The sequence below is a fragment of the Ruditapes philippinarum genome, unplaced genomic scaffold (genome assembly GCF_026571515.1).
Source record: "Ruditapes philippinarum isolate M1 unplaced genomic scaffold, ASM2657151v2 ctg3826_1_1_1_1, whole genome shotgun sequence".
In the NCBI taxonomy this organism is placed as follows: domain Eukaryota; kingdom Metazoa; phylum Mollusca; class Bivalvia; order Venerida; family Veneridae; genus Ruditapes; species Ruditapes philippinarum.
Genome location: NW_026861101.1, coordinates 8,170 through 19,875, shown reverse-complemented (window position 1 = coordinate 19,875; position 11,706 = coordinate 8,170). Strand labels below are relative to the sequence as shown.

The window sequence follows — 11,706 nt, the reverse complement described above, 5'->3', positions numbered from 1 at the left end:
TAAAACTTTACATGAACAGTTTTTTTTAAATCACACATACATGTTAGAAGAAAATACATATTTCAGAAGCTGTGACCAAGTATATAGCCAATGCTTTCTATTTTTGACATTATGATAGTGCTTGCACTGCAGATTAATGTTTTTAGACATACTGAAAGCTGCCGGCATAGTAGTTTAGAACATTAAGAGGTTTACAAACTTATATCTCCAGTTCTGCAGTTTTGACTGTTCTAATTATACAGAAAATTTCATTCAAATGCTCACAAATTCCAAACAATTTTCATGAATAGTTCAAGGATAGCAAAGAAAAACAAGTAAGACTGAGCTGTCAGAAGAGCAGTGCACTCCAGTTTTCTCAGAGCTTATCTGGATAGTAAACTTCATATTTTCTACAAAAATAGATAATTTGAATAAAATCACATCGACCTTAACTTTGACTAAGCAGGCTGTGCCCACATTTCAATATGTGTTCTTGACCTTAAAAATCTTATTAAAAATATCAACACAGGTCATTGATAACCACCACCATGACCTTTTGACACAAAATGAGTATCATGGCAGGTACAACTCATCATGGTTAAATCTGGTACATACAATTTGTCAAAGTCTGATTTTCTCAGTAAATGCCTATTAAATGGCTAGTTTTATGTTTGGTTACCACAAGTCAGTGACTTTGACCTTTTAACCTGAAAATGAGGGGTTCAGGTTAAACTCATCAAGGTTCATCCACATATAAAGTTTTGATGTAATAGATTTGTAAGTACATGTATTGTATAATGAAAATCAACAACACCAACAGGTCAGTCATACCGAATGAATATAACATTCATTTTTTCTTCTATAAAAAGTGGTGCTGATAATCTTAATGAAAACAATTACTAGGAAATGTTAATTCTGATCTTAATTCACACAGTTCTTTTTCCATGAATGAAATTTTCTTTCATAGTTATCCTTTTGATAGTCTTCAAGTTTCTCACAAGTTAGAATGTTCATGTGTTTTTCGATGAAAACATTGGACCAATTCCTCTTGCATATTATGAACACAATCGGCTTGATAGATTTTACATTTTATCACACATTTTTTATCACACAAGAAATTTGATAATGACATGTCCTGCATAAAAGTTAGTAACAATAAGGCTCCTTGATGATGTACCCAGGTATGAATCTTTTGGATTACTAGTGGTCTTCTAGAGTTTGATTCCTCTGATGTGTTCCAGTGTTTATGAACACAGTAACTGTTAAGTCTTCATTGTTCCTATGTGTTTTTCATGTATTTAGTGTCCATGATTTAAAGCTGCAACAGGTGATATTTGATGTTATATGCCATGAGCTGTCAGATAGAAAATCTGATACATTATGGAAGTATATAGTCACTACACATTAATCCCGATTCATTCTCCATGTATTTGGTCAAGGAAGTAATGCTATGTTCAGCAGCATTATAAATTATGTAACATGTTGCTACTATGTTGATATCTTTATTCTCCATACTACTGTCAGTCTGGATGACTACAAAATCCGAGGTTAATGAATAGTGTGATATCATCTGAAAATATAAAAAAAAAAATCTTTTTAAGAAAATAAAGGTACATAAATCAACAAAAGCTGTCAAAGGCGACAGCGAAGCTCGACTAATAAAATACTAGACACAGTACGCAACACAAAACTATGAAAAAAAATCAAGTATGTATAATTATTATTATGTATTAAGTTATAGTAAAAAAATAATATTTGTTAACATAAATTCCATGTTCAAGGGGGAATAATTCTGGAAATAGTCATGCTAGAGTTATGAAACTTGTCACACAACATGTGTGTAATGATATTTGAAGTTTAAAGTAGATACCTTAAAAGTAAAGAAGTATTTCTTAAGGTAATTCCTAAGTTCAAAGAGAGATTAATCTGACAATATTGCGTCAATAGTTATGAACCTTGTACCATAAGATGTAATTGATGATAATGAATAAGTATTTGAAGTTTGAGGTAGATATCTTTAAAACTGAAGAAGTTATAGAAAAAACTACATTTTTCAAGTAAAAAAATCTTAGTTATGGGGAGATAATTCTTGCAATATTGGTGCTGGAGTTATGAACCTTGTCATATAACATGTGGTTAATGATAAGGAACATATATTTGAAGTATGAACTTGATCCCTTAGTAAGAAATAAATAAGTAACAGTAACAATTAGTATTTTTAAGGGAAATTCTAAGTTCAAGGGGAGATACATCTGAAAATATTGTGCTAGAGTTATGAACCTTGCCACATAAGATGAGGTTGATGAAAAGTAACATATATTTGAAGTTTGAAGTTGATACCTTAAGAAAATGAAAAAGTTATAGTGAAAAATATTTTACTAAACCAAAACTTTAACCTGAAATCTGAATTCTGCAATAATCCATGCTAGAGTAAAGTTATGGACCTTGGATGGTGATCAATTTTAATCCTGAATATTAAGTTTTAAGTGACTACCTCAGTAGTTTTGAAGATTGAGGTAGCATCAGGAACTTCTTGTTCAAAAAGGGTTATAATTCTGGCAAAATCCATGCTAGAGTTATGAGCCTTGGATAATAATCACCAATTACATGTATGATCCAAAAAATATGTGTTAAGTTTAAATTGAATAATTTAATGTTGATGGTGCATGCAAAACTTTAACAGGGTGTCTGTTAGACCCCTCAAATTTCCAAAGGCCTGATTTGACCCTCAGGATTTTAACTGGAGGGTCAAATTTTGTTAAAATCATAGGGATTTGACCCTGCTTTAAACAAACTGATGGCTGATACCCTAGTGTCAGTAAGCTTACAATGTCTAAATTTTTTCAAACCTTTCTTTAGGTAGACTATATATTGAGATTTGACCAACATAATAATACTCATTGAGCTTTTTCATTCCATCATAAATCTTTTTTTTTTTCTTTGAATTCCTTGTGATAGATTGGGCTGCTTTTGTGTTTTTGCTTTTTATGACTGTCAACCTGCTTCCTATTCTATGTATTTAAGCAACAAGAACCTTTTAGTAAAAGATGGGTTAAAGAAAAACAAAAAAAAACATTTCTATGCATTGTTTTCATTTGACAGACAGCTTACATGTCTGTCAAAAATTAAGCTTTTGTGCACACAAGTTGATATAATCCAGGGCGCTTCTAGTGAAAAATAAACAGCTCATGAATGAATTTTTGAGATTGGATTGGGTGTGTGATAAGAATTAAGAGTAATGCCTAAATATGAGGCAGGAGTATTTGAAGGGGTGTTTGGAAGATTCATGAAAACTATTCATTTTATTGTTGTTTGATCTCAGAGATACTAAGAAAAGATAACTATTTGAAGTAAAAATACTTAAAAAATTATATAACATAGATGTCACAAAGCATCATTTATAAAGCAAACCCTGGCGCACAATATGTTAGGCTATAATGAGTGACTAAATTTGAAACAAGATGAAACGCACAGGTCTGTTTTTCATGACTGCACAAGAACACTACTGTATAATTGACCTTAAAGTCTGTGGGTCAATATCCAGCAGTAGTTACATGTAGATCATGACAAAGTATTTTTAATAATTAAAACTTGTAAATAACATGTACAGAATTTCCATTGGCTAACGAAAACACTTCAATTAAAGGTGAAATTATTTCTGATAGATAACAGTGTTTTTTTCTTTATATAAGTTATAACTACTACTCAAAAAAGGTACTGTTCCCAATGGTAAAAAGACTTAATGATCAACATTATTTTTTGTCCAATCACATTGTAGTATTTTTCAAATTTCTGCTTTGTCTAACTTTAGTTAATGTGTACTAACTAAATAAAATTCACTTAATCTGTCGTCTAACCGCAGTCTAACAAATTTCAATAATGCATTATATTAGGGAGGAGTTAGAGGTATGGTTTACACTCTGATTTGTAAAATGTCAAAGTTAGCAAAACAATGCCAACATAAAAAAAATTAGTCGAGGTCAGGTGTTTCTAAATGCGAGGATACAATCAACTGATTTATTACATAGATAATACATGTTGGGTACGCAGAGACAAATGATTGCATATTAACTTTTTTATATCCTTTGAACTCTAAGAAAAATGACTGTTATAAATTGCTGACTGTTTTAAACTTTATATTTTATAGAAAAAGTAACCAAAACATTATTTTCTTTCACTTGATAGGAATAAACTGCATTAACAATCATTGATATCAAGAATACAATGATTACATTTTTTTGGCTGGAAAACTCATTGAAAATGGACCCCCTTCACACAGAAAAAAAATGAACTGTTTTTCAAATGAGCAAATCAATAGGGATTTTAAATGTAGTGATTAAACTTGAAGCTAATAACGAAATTGTATCAATAAATAATCTCTAATGTATTTTTTTCTCACATTTTCCATTTATTTTAAAAGGATGTACACATTTCATTAACTCCATTGTTTTTACCTAATTGCAACGTTTTCCTCACTGTTTTTTCCAAATATATTATAAACATGATAGTCTTACTGTAGATAAAGGTATAAATTCTGTGACATTTCAGTAAAAAATGTGCCTGGGCCATTTATTTAGCTTATCTAAATGTGACATGTTAGCAACTTGACAAGGTGTAGACATGTTGTAGAGCGAAAGGGCGGAGCTATAGGTAATTTAGAGAAATGCCTTGTTGTTAGTTGAAAAAAATAATGTTGATCATTAAATAGGTTAATGTTTAATAATATGCATTACAAAAATAATTGGTCGCCTGCCTGCGGCAGGCTTGACCAATTATTTTTGTTAATGCATATTATTAAACACTAACCTATACATAAAAATTCCCAAATTCTAATGAGAAAATTCTCAAAATGACTGTTCAAAATTCCAGCAGGCCATGATATTTCTCTAAAATGATTATATTTATATTAATTACCACTCAATAGTTCTACCTGGACACTGGATGATGTTAACTGTCTTTATTCATTATGGCTAATCTTATTTGTAGCTGAAAAGATGCTTAATAAAATTTGAGTCAAAATAACAGTCTGGTACCGGCACCAATAACCAAAGCAGAGAGAAAAAACCTGCTGGATCTATCCGATATCTTGTCATCATGATAATATAATGGCCGAACATCATCGGTAATATTATTTAAAAAAAATATGTATGTTCATTCTGTGTGAAAATGTAATAACTTATAAGACCTGCAAATTACTGACTTCATCATTGCATTTATATATTATTGAAAAACAACTGTACCGCTAGCCACAACAGTGTGTATTGGCTAGATATATGTGACTCACATACAGCTAGAACTTCTGGCACCCAGTACGGGCGCGTATGGTAGCACTCTTGCTAAATACAAAGAACATTTTATTGGAATATTTCACAAATAAATGGTTACCAAAAAAAACATTTCGTCTTTTCATTTATTTATTTTAATAACCTAAAGGATGTTTAAAAGGATCATTCTAAGGTAGGACGAATCGTCTCTAATCTGAAGTGAACCATCAAAAAAGTGGGGCGAAACGTTCTTGGGCGAATCATCAGTGGGGCAAATCATAATCAATTCAGCATGTGTCAGGTTTTCAATAAACACATCGGTAATACGGAACATTATCAATTTGCATATGTAAATTATTCAATTAAAATTATCCGCTAAGCATTGCAAGCTTGTGATAGCCATAAGTCATTCTCGCGAAAACCAGTGACATTCCAAATAAACACTCGTAAGCGTTTAGCGGTTATGTTTTTCTCAAAGAACAACACACAAACCGACATTTTACATTTTTCTGTGCACAAATATTTTCTTTACAAGTACTTACCAGCGAGAAACTGACGATCATACTCCGGTTTATGAAATGAGCGTCTCCTTTGCGTCTTCAATTTTTGCCGATTTAACTCCCTTGTTTTACTCACACTTATCGTGTGTATAAATTACTTTGAACTTAATCATTATTGCTGTAATTATTGGCGTTGAATATCTCAATGATATATCTAATACTAGTAAAAAACGCAAGTTTTCAATCGAATCGACGATTTACCGTCCGCCATTTTTAAGATGATTTACTGCCAAGTTAAGAAATTTCTTAACTTTAAGATAGGGTAGTAGCTGACTTATATTTAAGACAAAAATTGTCCATCTTAAGACAAAACTTAAGATAAAAAACAGTTGTGAATACCACTTAAGTAAATTGCGGATTCTTATCTTAAATCTAAGAAAATTTCTCACAATATAAGAAAAATCTTATATTTAAGTCAAAAAATTAACTTAAGATCAGTTGTGAATACGGCCCCTGGGTAGCAATCCCAAGCTGCATCTTGATATTAGCTATCCTTACACCAAGTTTGGTGTCTATAGGCCAAAGAAAACTCAAGTTATTGAGCTGAAACTGAATTTCTATTTTAGTAACAGTGACCTTGACCTTAATCACGGACACCTGAGTAGCAATCCCAAGCTGCCTCTTGATATAAGCTACCTACACACAATGTTTAGTGTCAATAGGCCAAAGCAAACTCAAGTTATTGAGTGGAAACTGAATTTCTATTTTTAGAAACAGTGACCTTGACCTTGATCACAGACACCTGGGTAGCAATCCCAAGCTGCCTCTTGATATAAGCTATCCATACACCAAGTTTGGTGTCAATAGGCCAAAGCAAACTCAAGTTATTGAGCGGAAACTAAATTTCGTTTTTAATAACAGTGACCTTGACCTTGATCACAGACACCTGGGTAGCAATCCCAAGCTGCCTCTTGATATAAGCTACCTACACACCAAGATTGGTGTCAATAGGCCAAAGCAAACTAAAGTTATTCTACAGGTATATGAAAACACTCACTTCATGCCAAAGTTCAAAAAACAAGGTCCTTGTAATAAACTGCAACTAAAAATAGAACAATTACAGGTTACGAAGAAAATTATGCGCTGCCGGTGAATGAGAATACACAATAAGTAACAAAACACATTATACAAAATGCATACAAATTCATCACAAAGTCAGTACATGTGAAGTTATAAAAAAGTTATAAAAAAATAACTACATGTTCATCGACAAAAAACACAAAATAAGATATTGATATATTTCAGTGCACGATTTGTACCCATTTGTATTTTTTGCGGACGAAGTCCGTCTGTTAACAGTTTGACATCCTGTTAAATTTAAAGGAAAGGACTAAATATCAGAAAAGTTGTCATTGATTATTTTCAAATTACCAATTGAAATCGGTAAATTACACTGGTCACTCTAATAAATATAAAGGACAGTTCTAACCATTCTAAAATAAAATGTAAAGGATAGGTCTTACCATTAAAAAATAAAGTTTTAAGGAAAGCTCTGTGATAAACTGTAAGGGATAGTTTTACCACTATAAAATAATAAATTTAAAGGATTGTTCTAAATTACACGTTTATCTGCAAGAGGAGATCACTATGTATGCCCCCGTATATATGAGCGAAAAACATGATTTGTTCATACTATGATACATTTAGTTTTTACAGACATTTGTGCCAGTAAAAATATTTAAATGTATTTTAAAACCTTTTCCTATTTGATCAGCAGTATTTATTTACTCTATGTCTGCAAAATGAAAAGGTCAGCATGCGTACACGTTTAATATCCTACACTCCTTTTGATACTTAAAAGCCTATCATACTTAAATCAAATAGTTCATACTAGATTCTTCAGAATATATTTATAGCAAATAAAAGTACAAGTTAAAACTTAAATGCATGAACTTCTTCTTTAAAGAAACAAATAAAACAAAACACAATTTCCTGAATTTTGTGTTAAAGAATAAATTCGTGTATACAATTGTTCATGTTGACTTAATAACCAACGGGAGATATTTAATTCTTAAATGTATCTAGTGAAATTTAATATTTGGGTTCAAACGTAAATAATACTGTACGTGTAGGTAAATATATAAGACGCTATACAAACAATGTTAGACTAAAAATGTTGATGTAGATGTAATAACACGTCTATCCATTTATTATATAACAACAATATTGTATTTGGATATAATTTTCTTGGTATAATACATTTGTCCCAAAATAATAATATATGGATCATTTTTAACACAGTTATGTTTTAATTCACCAGAGTAATACATTCATATCTCAACTGAAAGTTGTTCTAAATAATACAAAATGAATCTGCATCACAAATGAACACCTTTATATTCAACATAAATGAATCAACATTTCAAATGAAAAATATTACAAGGAATACAAATAATGATTATACATCTCATTTCTTTTAAGTAATACGAATAATGAACCTATATATCAAATAAATTTCTAGAAATTTGCTAATTGTTCAATTTACAATAAATATTAACCACGCCAAAGTGGCATTACGCCTATTCAAGAATATACAGTGAGTGAGCAGGTGAGTGTCAAAATACGTTTACAATTTCCTTTAGTTCATTTAAATGTTATACATTTACTTTGAATAAAGGATAAATAACTCGGGTGGCCCAAGGAAATGTCTATAAATACCCATAACGTTCAATGTATAAAAAGTATGGGGCAGTCTGTTTACGTTCTAGGCAGATTTATACTTTACCCTAATCATTGTACACTATCAATTGTAATTAAAAGTCAATTTTTTTTTTGAAATACAAATTGGCATCAACTCAACATTACAATGAAACAATGAGCATAATATTTCAGTTCATTTTAAATGTCAAAAAATACTTTTCAGACAGTGTAAAAAACTGTTCACACATTCCAGCAGAGAAGATCTGTCTTCATTAAAGTACAAATAAATGACAAATAGGCAAGAAATTATCTAGTAAATTCGTAAACATCATAGTAATAAAATTCAAATACATTAAACCTTAAATCTAAGTTTCTATTACGAACTGAAAGTTTTCTATCGAACCTTGCATACAAATGTCAGTTACAAAGATGCAAATATGCATGAAAGGATTTCCCGCAGTTGCACAAGTTTGTCAACATTATTTTAGAAAAATACGATAGAGAGAGCTAGTTTAGAAGAAGTAACCTTATTCAGCTTCATATCTCCAGATAAAACAAACTATTTCAAGAAAATCAAACTTGAGCAAATTGTTCTAAGATTTTTATATACTTATATATACGATTATAGTATTAATAATAATTGTACACCTGTTTCTTTGTATAAGAAAAGTTACTCTATTGTTGATATAAATTGGTTTTGGTGATATTTGATGACCAAGGATGAAATAACCATTTAAACATTTTGTATCGAAAATCATATGTTTCTTTTTTTCGTTTTTTACTCTTTTGTGAATATTAATACATTTTGGTGATTTTGTGATCATGACCATTTCACAATTTTGTTTGAACAATGATATATTGCTACGTTAACTCGTATCTTATCTGCAATTCAAGATAGCTTTTGACATTTCTAAATCGTGACAGATATGTAGAAAAAGAGGTTATTTAAAACTGTTTCACAATGATCCATTTTCATCACAATTACTTAGTCTCATTACATAATCATTTTCCTACAAAATCTCATTGTTTAACAAAACAGTTTTTTTTAGACTAAATACATAATATACTTAAGATAAAAGTTTTCACATTAGGTACATGAAATATATAACACACTTTATACAATAACCAAGTTGTTTCATGTTTATTTCAATTTCATAAAAGATCAGCAAGTTTTAACTTTTCCTAACGAAAATAAATTCTGGACGGATTCTAAAATACAGTTAAGGATTACAAGTCTATACAATAAATGATGTTTTAATGCATTTCTTGTATACAGTTCTTTCGATTAAAAAACCCTACTTATTATGTCAAATGTCTCTAGAATAATTCATGACATGTTGATGAGCATCTTACATTTTTTCTTCAGGTCTGTAAATTTACATCTACGAATTATCTCGGTCTATAATTATATATAACTAATTGTTTCAATCTGACTAGAAAGCTCAGATCTACTTATTTCTTTTTATGTAGATCTGATGACAACCGGATATGTTTCGCTCTCTTTATGATTCGAATTTCCCGAGAAAGCTATTTTCAGCCATGCAATCAAACCGATTTTTACAAAGCATAAGGAGAAGTATCAAAATATCGTTATTCAAACTGTTGGTTTTTGATGAAAGCTCGCCGATGATTAGTTGTGCGAAAGGTCACCAGAAATGACATCGTATTTGGTAACGGTCAGATCTAAAGGCTGAGCGTTATTTAGAGCTGATTTTAATCAGATTGATAATTGTTAACGATGTAAATGTTACAGTTTTCTCTGCATGATATTAACACATGCAAATCACATTTTATACAAGTCATTTTATAGGAAACACGTCAGTGAACGTTTTAAAATAAGTGTAAATTGGTTTGAAATTTTGAGACAGATTAATATAATTGGACAAAAATATAATAATTACTAATTATATAGTGGGAAATTATCAGAGCAAGGATCTGTGTGTGTCCAGCAATTAAGCACCAAAATCTAATTATATTATTCCTAAAAAAATGTACTCGTCTTCTTCTCTTTTTTTAAAAAGTTTTCAAATTATATTTTTTACTTTTTTAAAATAAAACACAGTCTTTTTCTTTTTCTGTATTTTAGAACTGACTTGGAAACTACTCGTATACAGGACAGGACATTAAAAATAAAGAAAAATGCTTTCGAGGAAAAACATTTTGTACATAAAGGGCCTGTTAATGGTGTTAAATCTCAAAAGGATATTAAGTTATACCTATCAACTAAATGAAGTTCAAGGTTATTTACAGCTAAATAAAATATAGTTTTGTTGAAGCGAAGAGGAAAAACCGAGTGCTTGAAGCCTTTCTTATCTCAGAGAACGCAGAACATAAAATGACCTGATATTTAATGCAACAGACTTCAATTCAAAGAACAAGTTTTATATAAAAAACTGAGGCTAAAAATAGAAAACGACAACGCGTAATATTGTTTTTCTAATAAATGAGTTTATTTCTAATTACTTACTTTCATATAATACTTGAATATAAGTGTATATAAACCCAATGTCAAAAAGATGACAAAACTTGTCCTAAATCGTCGCTGAATGCAAAAACACAAATGCATTGCTTTGATTATTTAATAAATTTCACTTTGACTGAATAATTTTCGAAAAAGACAAACAAATATCTGTAAAATATAAACAATATTAAAGTGCAGACCATTGATTTTTGATGATGTTTTACGTATTCAGAAACCTAACACGTACTTCATGAGCGTTTTGGTATTTCTAAGAAAGGTTTAAAACCACCTGAACTGCTGGGGCTAAGACATGCAAAGACTCGTGTATAACATTTAAGAGAAATCGCATTATAACTGAAGAAACTTCAACGTTCACATTTTGTATCTGAAATTGTTGTTCAATTTTATTTATAGAGTTATAAAACATATGCTGGAAGAGAAGAACAGAATGTTGAATGCCAGAAGGCTTTCTTATCTCACAACACTTATAAAATTAGATGGTCGCTTGATATAACTTTATGAGCACGTGAAAAAAAGGTTGAAGTTATAATAAGATACCTCCTGTGATAAACTGCAGCTAAAAATAGAACTATAACAGGCTAAGTTTGCAAATGTTATAGAAAGGTATACGTTTCCGAAAAGCATCACCAAGTAACAAAAATACAATATACATGATGCACACAAGTTCATCTCAAAGTCAGTACATATAAGGCCTTTAAAATTAGCTACAAGCTGTTTGTCGGCAAAAAGGAATGCAGAGCTCGACTTGTAAGCAATTTTATTATTTTGAAATGTTGCTACA

The 11,706-nt window shown here is 30.5% G+C and overlaps 1 long non-coding RNA gene across 1 annotated transcript; it reads right to left on the bottom strand.

Moving 5' to 3' along the window:
* Positions 1 to 803: 803 nt before the first annotated feature.
* LOC132714528 (uncharacterized) lies at positions 804 to 6,254 on the bottom strand. Its single transcript, XR_009623566.1, has 2 exons — positions 5,786 to 6,254; positions 804 to 1,549 (listed from the first exon to the last, which is right to left on the bottom strand). It is a non-coding gene; the product is annotated as an uncharacterized LOC132714528 (long non-coding RNA).
* Between the last annotated feature and the right edge of the window lie 5,452 nt (positions 6,255 to 11,706).